Consider the following 11,544-nt stretch of genomic DNA (forward strand, 5'->3'; position numbering starts at 1 on the left):
AATTCGCCATGAATTTATTTATGTGGATGAGGTTGGCTTCAACCTCACCAAAACCAGGCGCCGCGGAAGAAATGTAATAGGACAGAGGGCAATTACCAATGTCCCTGGACAGTGTGGGAGTAATATAACTATGTGTGCTGCCATCACTCAAAATGGGGTCCTCCATCACAATGCCACACTGGGTCCATACAACACCGGCCATATGCTCACTTTTCTGGATGCAATTTACACAATGCTTGTCCCTGATCCAGATCAGGAGCCTGCTAGATTTGTGGTTTTATGGGACAATGTTAGTTTTCACCTGGCTGTTCTGGTCCAAAACTGGTTTGCCACCCATCCACAATTTGTAGTTTTGTACCTACCCCCATATTCACCTTTTCTAAAGGTGGAAAGTGTATGATCGCCAACCCTATGCCCGCATGCCGCTTCTCCAGAAAATGGAGGACACATGTGGGGACATAGAGGTTGCCTCTGTCCAAGGTTGGATACGCCATGCTAGGAGATACTTCCCTCGATGTTTGGCAAGAGAAAACGTATCTTGTGATGTGGACAAAGTATTGTGGCCAGACCCAGGCCGGAGAAGAGATGAAGCGTAGCTTAGCACTGGTGACTGCCCCCCCCCCCTACCAATTCCTGGACTTTTTTAGAATGTCCTTTTCTCCTGTCGAATTAGCAACCTTAGCTAGCCATGTGGCGCGAACATGCCCATCTTCTCTCGACGCAAAGAACGGAAAATTCCAAAAGTCCCAATAAACGTTGAATAAACTGACACAACTCGGTTGAAAAAAACTACTTTATGATGTTATTATCACATGTATCAAATAAAATCAGAGCCGGAGATATCCGCCGTGTATACCGAACGCTTTTCAGAAGCCAATGTCGATGTACTTCGCGCGCCAGAGAAGACAAAGACATTTCCAGACCTGCCACTCCAAAAGCTCTTGTTCGGCCTCAGATCAAGCTAGACACCCCATTCCACCTTCCACTGCCAAATGACATCTAGTGGGAGGCGTATGAAGTGCATGCATATCGATAAATATTAGGCAATTGAATAGGCAGGCCCTGGAACAGAGCATCGTTTTCAGATTTTTCACTTCCTGTATGGAAGTTTGCTGCAAAATGAGTTCTGTTTTACTCACAGATATAATTCAAACAGTTTTAGAAACTTGAGAGTGTTTTCTATCCAATAGTAATAATAATATGCATATTGTACGATCTAGAATAGAGTACGAGGCAGTTTAATTTGGGCACAATTTTTTCCAAAGTGAAAACAGCGCCCCCCTATTGACAAGAAGTTAACCGCATAACACGGTGCCTGACCAGTACGGTGCTTATAATAAGGAGTGAGCTCAGGTCTGCTACCTGGCTTAGCCACACTCCCCGTGTGCCCCCCCCCAAAAAAAATATTTGGGGGCTGCCTCTCGTACCTGTCGCGCTGCCTTGCTGCCTCCTCATATCGCCGCCGCTCAGCTCTGCTTTGGGGCGGCGATATTCCCCAGCCTGTACCCAGGGTCCTTTCCCATCCAGAATCTCCTCCCAGGTCCAGGAGTCCTGCGATCGCTGCTGCCCGATACCACGCTGCTTGGTCCTTGGTTGGTGGGTGATTCTGTCACGGCTGTCTTCGTCCTCCTCATCTGTCGAGGAGAGGCGAGAAGGATCGGAGGACCAATACGCAGCGAGGTAAGTGTTCGTCATTATTTAATGAAAGAAACTGAACACTACAAAAACAACAAAGTGACAACCATGAAGCTAAATAACAATAGTGCTGACACAAACACTACACATAGACAATCACCCACAAACCCCAACAGAAAACAGGCTACCTAAATATGGTTCCCAATCAGAGACAATGAATGACAGCTGCCTCTGATTGAGAACCATATCAGGCCAAACGAGAAAACCCCACATAGAAACAGACAACATAGATAATACCCACCCAACTCACGTCCTGACCAACTAAATAAAGACTAAACAAAGGAAATAAGGTCAGACACGTGACACTCTTCCTTTACCTCCAGGGTTCTTGCTCCCCAAAAGCTCCACTCTCTTACTGGTGCTTGGCAACTGGCAGGCCTGAAACTGGGTCGGAAAACAAAGACTATATCCAAGGATTAAATTAAACTAGGAATGAAGAGGATCGTGTAAACCCTATGGCGTTCATGGCAGGAAAACATATCTCGGCTATAGGGAGGGAGGGTGTGTGTGTGTGTGTGTGTGTGTGTGTGTGTGTGTGTGTGTGTGTGTGTGTGTGTGTGTGTGTGTGTGTGTGTGTGTGTGTGTGTGTGTGTGTGTGTGTGTGTGTGTGTGGGGGGGGGGGGGGGGGGGGGTGTGGGTGTGTGTGTGTGGGTGTGTGTGTGTGTGTTATATGAGCCAATAAAGCAAGCAATCAAATCATGAAGCAACTGGCTAAGGCGTCTCCTAACAGCTAATGAGCCTTTGACAAACAACTGATTTGTGCATGAGAGAAAGAGAGAGGAAATCACTTTAGTTAACATATTCAATGTTATGATTAAAGCATGACGTTTGGGCAATTACGTTGATGAGGTAGTGTATTTTCCTATTGTGTTAAATGTATTTAGGTCGACCAGCCTTTCCATCTGCTGGAGACAGTGTGTTGTGGAGTTGAGTTTTGAACTGGGGAGAGAGTCATGAGGCTCACTTGGTTGGGATGGGGAGGGAGAGGGAGGATGGAATCACATTTGGAAGCCAGAGATGGAGAAGAATTCCATTAACAACATCTGGAACAGGATGCTGGTTGGAGGGGGTATTTCCATTGTGTGCTGAGTATATCACAGTAAATGCACAGTACATGTTTTATGTGTATGAGTCTACCTCCATGCCCTGCGAACTTGTCAGACGTGTGTTTGTGGGGATTTGTGTGTGTGTGTGTGTGTGTGCACATACTCTTTTCCCAGCTGATTCTTCAGTATGAAAAACAACCTCAGCATATTCCTCCCCACAACTCCCTTTCTATCTCTCTCCCTCCCTCTCCTTCTTCCCCTCTCTCTGTGTAATTGGAAAGAGTTTCTTCCATTTTGGCTAAATTACTAACTGTTTTCACAAGCTCTAACAAAGACCACTCCGCTCAATAACCTCCTCCTCTCCCAGCCCCTCTTTCATCATCCAGCTCTCATTTCGCTTTCCAAATTGATCAACAGAAGAAAACCCAATATTTTCTTAATCTCGCTCTTATCCAACCATCTCTCTTCCCCTCTCTATGGGGCCTACATTTCTTGCAGTCCAACACCTAGCTACATTATGTGCACCCCAGACAATGTCCCTGCTCTCTCTTTCTTTTGCTTTCTCTATATTTCCCCAGTCTCTCCAAGGGCTGTTTTAGTTGCAGTGCCGCAGACCTGCTAATGAATGGGTCTTGGTGATGAGGAAGTCACCGTCTGTCTGCCACAGAATGACATCACTGTCTGGCCAGGCAACCCATGATGAATAGGACCTAAAATCTTTGCTGACCACATGACTTGAACAGGCAAAACTCTGGCCCCAAGGCTATAAGTACGAACTAAAGTTGTTGGTCAGGTCAATTGGTCAGGAAGAACAGGATGGTCTCATAGACTAGACGTAACATAGTAAATGAAAATCTGGGCCACTCAAATTAGTATGATATGTTATGTTTGGTAAGGTTACATAAGACAGAAGATTACTTAAGGCAAAAACAAAAGGAGGGTGGTTGTTTGGGGGGTTGGTTGCGGGGTTGGGGGGGCATATAACACAAATGTCTAGCAACCCAAAGGTTGCACGCTCTAATCTCATCATTGACAACTTTAGCACTTTGTGACATCTGCTGATGTAAAAAGGGCTTTATAAATACATTTGATTGATTGATTTTAGCTAATTAGCAACTTTGCAACTACTTAGCTAACCCTTCCCCTAACCCTTTAACCTAACTCCTAACCATAACTTTAAACATAACCTTAACCCCTAGTCTAGCTAACGTTAGCCACCTAGCTAACGTTAGCCACAACAAATTATAATTTGTAACATACTGTTTCATACAAATTGTATCAAAAAATATTAAACAAAATGTAATACATAACATATCATGCAAATGGATAGACATCCACAAATTAATACATACCTTACCAAACGTAAAATGTAATAATTTGAGTGTCCCGGATTTTCCTTTACCATGTTATGTTTATCCCTGAGTCTAGGTTGAAAATTGAAGGTCCTACTCGTGACCATTGCTGTAAAACAGTGGCGGTCAGTGACGTTTAATTCGTATGTCATTCATATTCCATTCACCCAGCTCAATGTAACATCGATAGGTTTAGGCTACTACATGATACTCAAATTTTCCCTACACCCATCATGAGGTTGCTACAACCTAGCCTATGAATGAAAGTATACAACGTAGGTGCACAGGTCCAGAGGAAAATTAGATGACAGACAGTGACACATTCAATACCGCCTTGCACTCTCTTGACTGCATCTAGCTGATCTAGAGTGTAATCATTAGTCCAACAGTTGCAAACAAGAGTTTCTATTGGACAAATTCAGGTATGTTTATCCTCGTTTCGTTCCGTTTGCTTCTGTTTAAGAAATGTTTTTCGGCTGAATGAATACACCCCAGATCATATGCAAACACAGTTCACTTTCATAGCAGCCACATACAAACAGCATGATCACGTGCTCTCCTCCTCATACACCTTTTCCCTTTGCTAGTGGACTTCAGTGCACAACACATCAGCTGTCTGTGACCAGGCAAAAAAAACATTTCCAAGCCAAACCTTTATATCATAACCGCTAACCTTTACACACAGCCTACATCGTTGTCACCATAATAGCTAATAATCAACATAGCTACTAGAACTAACGCATTAGTAAACCTGCTACAATCATGCAGTACAGTGTACAGTCAGCAAGCAGTTAAGCATTTACACCGGTGAACCCCGGTGACAATAAATTAATTAGGGCTGACCCCATTTAGTTGACTGGTCGATTGTTTGGTCGATAGGCTGTTGGTCAACCGAGAGTTCTTTCATCGAGCAGTAGCAAAAAAAATAATATAATATTTAAAAAATAGATAGTGGTTGCTGTCCGTGGGTCAGACACACATCAGTGCGCTGTTGAATTGACACCTTTTCCTAGACCATGTTGCTATGTGCATGATAGCAAAGTTAACTTCTTATGGCTGAAGGGGCAGTATTGAGTAGCTTGGATGAAAGGTGCCCATTGTAAACGGCCAGCTCCTCAGTCTCAGTTGCTAATATATGCATATTATTATTAGTATTGGATAGAAAACACTCTAAAGTTTCTAAAACTGTTTGAATTAAGTCTGTGAGATTAACAGAACTCATATGGCAGGCAAAAACCTGAGAAGCTCCACTTCCTGTTTGTATTTTTTCTATGGGTGCCATATTTTCAACCAAGGGCTGATTCAAAATACAGAGACTTGTGGATGGGTTTGCACTTCCTACGGCTTCCACTATATGTCAGCAATCAACAGAACTAAGTCTGATGACTCTAATGTGAAGGGGGGTCGAATGAGACAGAATTTAGTATGAGGTCCCATGAGGTGACCATGCATTCAACACGCGCGTTCAAGTGAGAGGTAGCTGTGTTCCATCTCTCAATTGAAGTCGTTATAGTTCTCCGGTTGGAACGTTATTCAAGATGTATGTTAACTACATTCTAAAGATTGATTCAGTACATTGTTTGCCATGTTTCTACTGACTGTAACGGAATGTTTGGACATTTCGTCACGTTATAGTGGTCGCGCTTTGAGACTTTGGTTAGGGTTTTGGTAAACAATTCGAAAGTAGCTAATTTGACATAAATAACGGACATGAACGAACAAATCAAGCATTTATTGTGGACCTGGGATTCATAGGACTACATTCTGATGAATTCCTCAAAGGTAAGGAAACATTTATCATGTATTTTCTGGTTTCTGTTGAGTCCAACATGGTGGCTAATTTGGCTAATCACCTGAGCTCCGTCTCAGATTATTGCATGGTTTATATTTCCGTAAAGTTTTTTTGAAATCTGACACAGCGGTTGCATTAAGGAGAGGTATATCTATAATTCCATGTGTATATATGTATTATCATCTATATTTATGATGAGTATTTCTGTTGAAACGATGTGGCTATGCAAAGTCACTTGATGTTTTTGCAACTAGTGAATCTAGTCGCCTCAATGTAAACTCAGATTTTTTGATATAAATATGAATTTAATCAAACAAAACATGCATGTATTGTGTAACATGAAGTCCTATGAGTGTCATCTGATGAAAATAATCGAAGGTTAGTGATTAATTTTATCTCTATTCTGGTTTTTGTGAAGCTATATTTAGCTGGAAAAAATGGCTATGCTTATTGTGGTTTTGTGGTGACCTAACATAATCGTTTGTAGTGCTTTCGCTGAAAAGCCTATTTGAAATCGGACACTTTGGTGGGATTAACAACAAGATTACCTTTAAAATGATATAAGACACATGAATGTCTGAGGAATTTTAATTATGAGATTTCTGTTTTTTGAATTTGGCGCCCTGCACTTCGACTGGCTGTTGTCATATTGGTCCCGTTACCGGGACTTCAGCCATAAGAAGTTGTTAACCAGCATATCGGTGTTGAGAACAATGCGGCGGAGGCAGCAGCAGAATGAGTAGATGAGAAAACAGCCCAAGCCGTAGGGGAGAGGAAACCCCAACTTAGGTCTATAATCAATAGTCTAACTTTAAATGTGCCTGGCTTTATAAATCATCAATATATCTACAGAAATAAGACAAATCCTGCTTGGGTTGCATATTTGAGTCTTTGTTTAATAGTCTACTGATTCTGTGAGCGCCAAGCCTGCAACAACATGTCAAGTAAACAATTTTACAAATTCTGCTGTTTTTAAGCTTTGCTTTGCTGTAATAAAGGCTTTACACGTATTTTTCGTTGGAACAGCCTCTTTTTTTGTGTTGTTTACACTGTTCCAAATTGTCAGAAAAATTATATTTAGAATGATAATAATAATAATATATTGTAATTTATACAACACTTGTTTGGCACACATCATATGCATGCAGCGCTTGCTCCTTAACTTCTTTTTCTTGATCTCCAATTTTTTCCACAACTAGTCAAATGTATTCCACACATCTGACTTTCCCTTTACCTCCTGAGCAACCAGTAAACATTCCCACGTTTCAAGTTTATTTGTCACGTCCTCTGCATTCATTTTGAGGTCAAACAAAATACAATTTTATTGGTCACACACATATTTAGCATATGTTATTTGCGGGTGTAGCAAAATGCTTGTGTTCCTAGCTCCAACAGTGCAGTAGTATCTAACAATTCACAACAATACACACAAATCTAAAAGTAAAAGAATGGAAGTAAGAAATATATAAATATTAGGACAAGCAATGTCGGAGTGGCAATGACTAAAATACAGTAGAATAGAATACAGTATATACATATGAAATGAGTAAAGCAGTATGTAAACATTATTTAAGTGACTAGTGTTCAATTATTAAAGTTACCAGTGGTTCCATGTCTATGTACATAGGGCAGCAGCCTCTAATGTGCAGGGTTTAGTAACCGGGTGGTAGCCGGCTAGTGATTGCTATTTAACAGTCTGGTGGCCTTGAGATAGAAGCTCTTTTTCAGTCTCTTGGTCCCAGCTTTGATGCACCTGTATTGACCTCGCCTTCTGGATGGTAGCGGTGCGAACAGGCCGTGGCTCGTGTGGTTGATGTCCTTGAGGATCTTTTTAGCCTTCCTGTGACATCGGGTGCTGTAGGTGTCCTGGAGGGCAGGCAGTGTGCTCCTGGCGATGCGTTGGGCAGACCGCTCCACCCTCTGGAGAGCCCTGCGGTTGCAGTTGTCATACCAGGCGGTGATACAGCCCGACAGGATGCTCTCAATTGTGTATCTGTAAAAGTTTGTGAGGGTCTTAGGGGCTAAGCCAAATTTCTTCAGCCTCCTGAGGTTGAAGAGGCGCTGTTGTGATTCTTCACCACACTGTCTGTGTGGGTGGACCATTTCAGATTGTCAGTGATGTGTACGCCAAGGAACTTGAAGCTTTCCACCTTCTCCACTGCTGTCCCGTCGATGTGGATAGGGGCATGCTCCCTCTGCTGTTTCCTGAAGTCAACGATCAGCTCCTTGGTTTTCTTGACATTAAGCTGTCTCGTCATTGTTGGTAATCAGGCCTACTACTGCTGTGTCGTCTGCAAACTTGATGATTGAGTTGGAGGCCTGCGTTGCCATGCAGTCATGGATGAACAGGGAGTACAGGAGGTGAAGGTGTTGTTTCCTACCTTCACCACCTGGGGGCGGCAGGACCCAGTTGCACAGGGCGGGGTTCAGATCCAGTCTGAGGTTAATGATTAGAGTGTACTATGGTGTCTATCTATGTACTTGGAGTGTACTATGGTGTTGAAGGCTGAGGTATAGTCAATGAACAGCATTCCTACATAGATATTCCTCTTGTCTAGATGGGATAGGGCAGTGTGCAGCGCGATGGCAATTGCATCGTCTGGATATATTGGGGCGGTATGCAAATTGAAGTGGGTCTAGGGTGTTAGGTAAAGTGGAGGTGATATGATTTTGGTCTCCCAAGTGGTGCAGCTGTCTAAGGCACTGCATCTCAGTGCTTGAGGCATCACTACAGACATCCTGGTTCGAATCCAGGCTGTATCACAACCGCCCGTGATTGGGAGTCCAATAGGGTGGCAAACAATGGGCCCAGTGTCATCTGGGTTTGGCCGGTATAAGCCGTCATTGTAAATAAGAATTTGTTCTTACCTGACTTTCCTAGTTAAATAAAGGTTAAATAAAAAAAATCTTAACTAGCCTCTAAAGGCACTTCATGATGACAGAAGTGAGTGCTGCAGGGCGATAGTCATTGAGTTCAGTTACCTTTGCTTTCTTGGGTACAGGAACAATAGTGGACATCTTGAAGCAAGTGGGGACAGCAGACTGGGATAGGGAGAGATTGAATATGTCCGTAAACACGCCAGCCAGCAGGTCTGCGCATGCTCTGAGGACACGGCTTGGGATGCCATCTGGGCCGGCAGCCTTGCGAGGGTTAACACGCTTAAATGTCTTACTCACGTCGGCCATGGAGAACGAGTGCCCACAGTCCTTGCGAGCGGAATCCTGGATTCATTATCTGATCCTTTAATTGGGTGGACAACATGTCCGAGCTCTGATAGGTTGGAGGACGTCGTCTAGAAGTTGTAATAATTACTGTGTAAGTCTATAGAAGGGTGGTGAGAACCAGGATGGGGGTGAGAACCATGAGCCTCTGAGGTTTTCAAATCAAATTGTATTGAGGCTACTGTAGATGTTCATTGCAAAACTGTGTTTTAATAAATTATTTGGTGACGTGAATATATTAAGTATAGTTCTATCTAGAAAGGATAACTTTAATGCTTCACTGTTTTTATTTTTATGAAATTCACTTAGGATGGTCCTCCCCATCCTCCTCTGAGGAGCCTCCTGTGCTGTAAAACTATCCTAAGATATAACACAAATTGAATTTACTGTACTTGTGCAGTTTTCCCCAAACCTCTCCTCCAGTACCCCCAATCATTGCACGTATTCAGTGTATTCCAGTACCCACACAGGGTAAAGGCCTGGTGTAGCGAGTGAGTATATAGGCTACACATGACTTCATTTTCAAACAGCCATGCCACATCCTGCACAAGCTCTAAATACACTAAATAAAACGTGTCATTATCTATACTCAACACCACACATGTTCATTCAAATAGGCACACAGACACAAATACGCTTGTACACACAGTAACAAAGACACCTACACTTGTTTGTATTGTATTTGCTCTGTGTGCATATTTGTGGTGTGTTGCTGGACTCAATGGAAAAGAGAAAGGGTGGAAAGAAAGATGGTATGTCTAATATTCACAGTCTTCTATTACATATTCTATTAGTTTCACTGGAAAGACAATTTACTCACTTATAGGTCTATAGTGTGTGTGTGTGTGTGTGTGTGTGTGTGTGTGTGTGTGTGTGTGTGTGTGTGTGTGTGTGTGTGTGTGTGTGTGTGTGTGTGTGTGTGTGTGTGTGTGTGTGTGTGTGTTTTTTTTTTTTTGTTAAACTATCCTTGTGGGACAACAAATGTGTGTGTGTGTGGCTTGTATTACTATCCTTGAGGGTACCGGAAATGCCCACCAGAAGTCCCCACAAGGATAGTAAAACAAAATTCTCCCTTGTGGGGGAAAAGGCTATTTTAGGCTTAGGGTTTAGGGTTAGAATTAGAGTTAAGGGTTAAGGGGTTAGGTTTAGGGGTTAAGGTTTAGGTGTTAGGGAAAACAGAATTTTGAATGGAAATCAATTTTAGGTCCCCACAAGGATAGTAAAATAAACGTGTGTGTGTGTGACTGCATGAGTGTGTTCTTGCAGATGTGCTAATATTCCTTTTTTTCTCCAATTCAATAACTTCATATCTCCTTACCAACTGTTTAATTTCTAATCATTTCTCTGTTTTCCTTTGTGGTACAGTATGTCTCTCTCCCACCAGTGATGAATCTGCACACAGCTATCACGGTATGTTTGAAGTGGCTGCATTAATGTGCTATGCTATGTAAGTTATACCGTCTGTCTGCACTTTGACTATGGTGTGGTGTTAGTTATTTTTAGTCAAACAAGGTATTGTGTGAAAATAATACAGGTGGTAGGAAGTTGAACAATCATGCTTTTTTTCTTCTCATATAGCACCGTTTCCCAAACTATGCAAGAGACTTCCCAGCAAGAGCTGCTGAGTCAGACTCTCCCTCCTTCCCTCCTCTCCCAAACCACAGCCACCCTCGCTATGACTCAGTCATCCGTTAGGAACCCCCCCTGCTTTAATCTGGGCCTGGTCTGGACTACTGGCACTTTTAATCTGGCAGCAAAATATGCACACAATGTTAGTCTAGACCACATGAGAGGGCAGAGAGACGTCTTTTACCTCATGCTGTTTCCGATTACTCAGATATCACTGTCTTTCAAGTTGTCTGCACCTTATCTCTGCATTGTCCTACAGGTCAAGCTCTTGTCAGAAAAAGGACTAGAAGAAAACAAGAGCAAGAGCGAAAGAGAGACAGTTCTGAGCAGCCACATCAGAGGTAGCCTTTGAAAGTGGAGCCGGAGGCCCCTGTCAGTGTTATGTTACAGTGAGCTCTGGTCTGGAATCTGGACACAAAGAACCATGTGGGCCTAAACCATGTTTTTATTGCCCAGTCATCAGCATGGATTGACCTGACTCAGCTCAGTTTCCAGGGAGGGCTGGAGAGGCCTGTACTGACGAGTATACTCCTGACAGAGGTGGGGAGAGGTTCTGTTAGACCTAGCTACAACCAGAGAGCCATGCGTTTGAGCTTCATCTTCCCACACCAGAAAGTTGCTGTGTTCGGGAAACTAAATTGAGTCGGACTATTGGCAAGCCAGAGGGTGAAAATAGCCAAGTATCCTTGTCCTCCTCGAGGCTGCCTGGCACTGTGTCCTGTAGAGCACTTAGCCTACTTGGCCAGCGGACCTTGGTCCTTGTCCTCTTCAGTCTCTCTTTCCACAGAGAGGTTTGCCAAACTCTCCC

Source organism: Salvelinus namaycush, chromosome 11 (assembly GCF_016432855.1).
Source record: "Salvelinus namaycush isolate Seneca chromosome 11, SaNama_1.0, whole genome shotgun sequence".
NCBI lineage: Eukaryota > Metazoa > Chordata > Actinopteri > Salmoniformes > Salmonidae > Salvelinus > Salvelinus namaycush.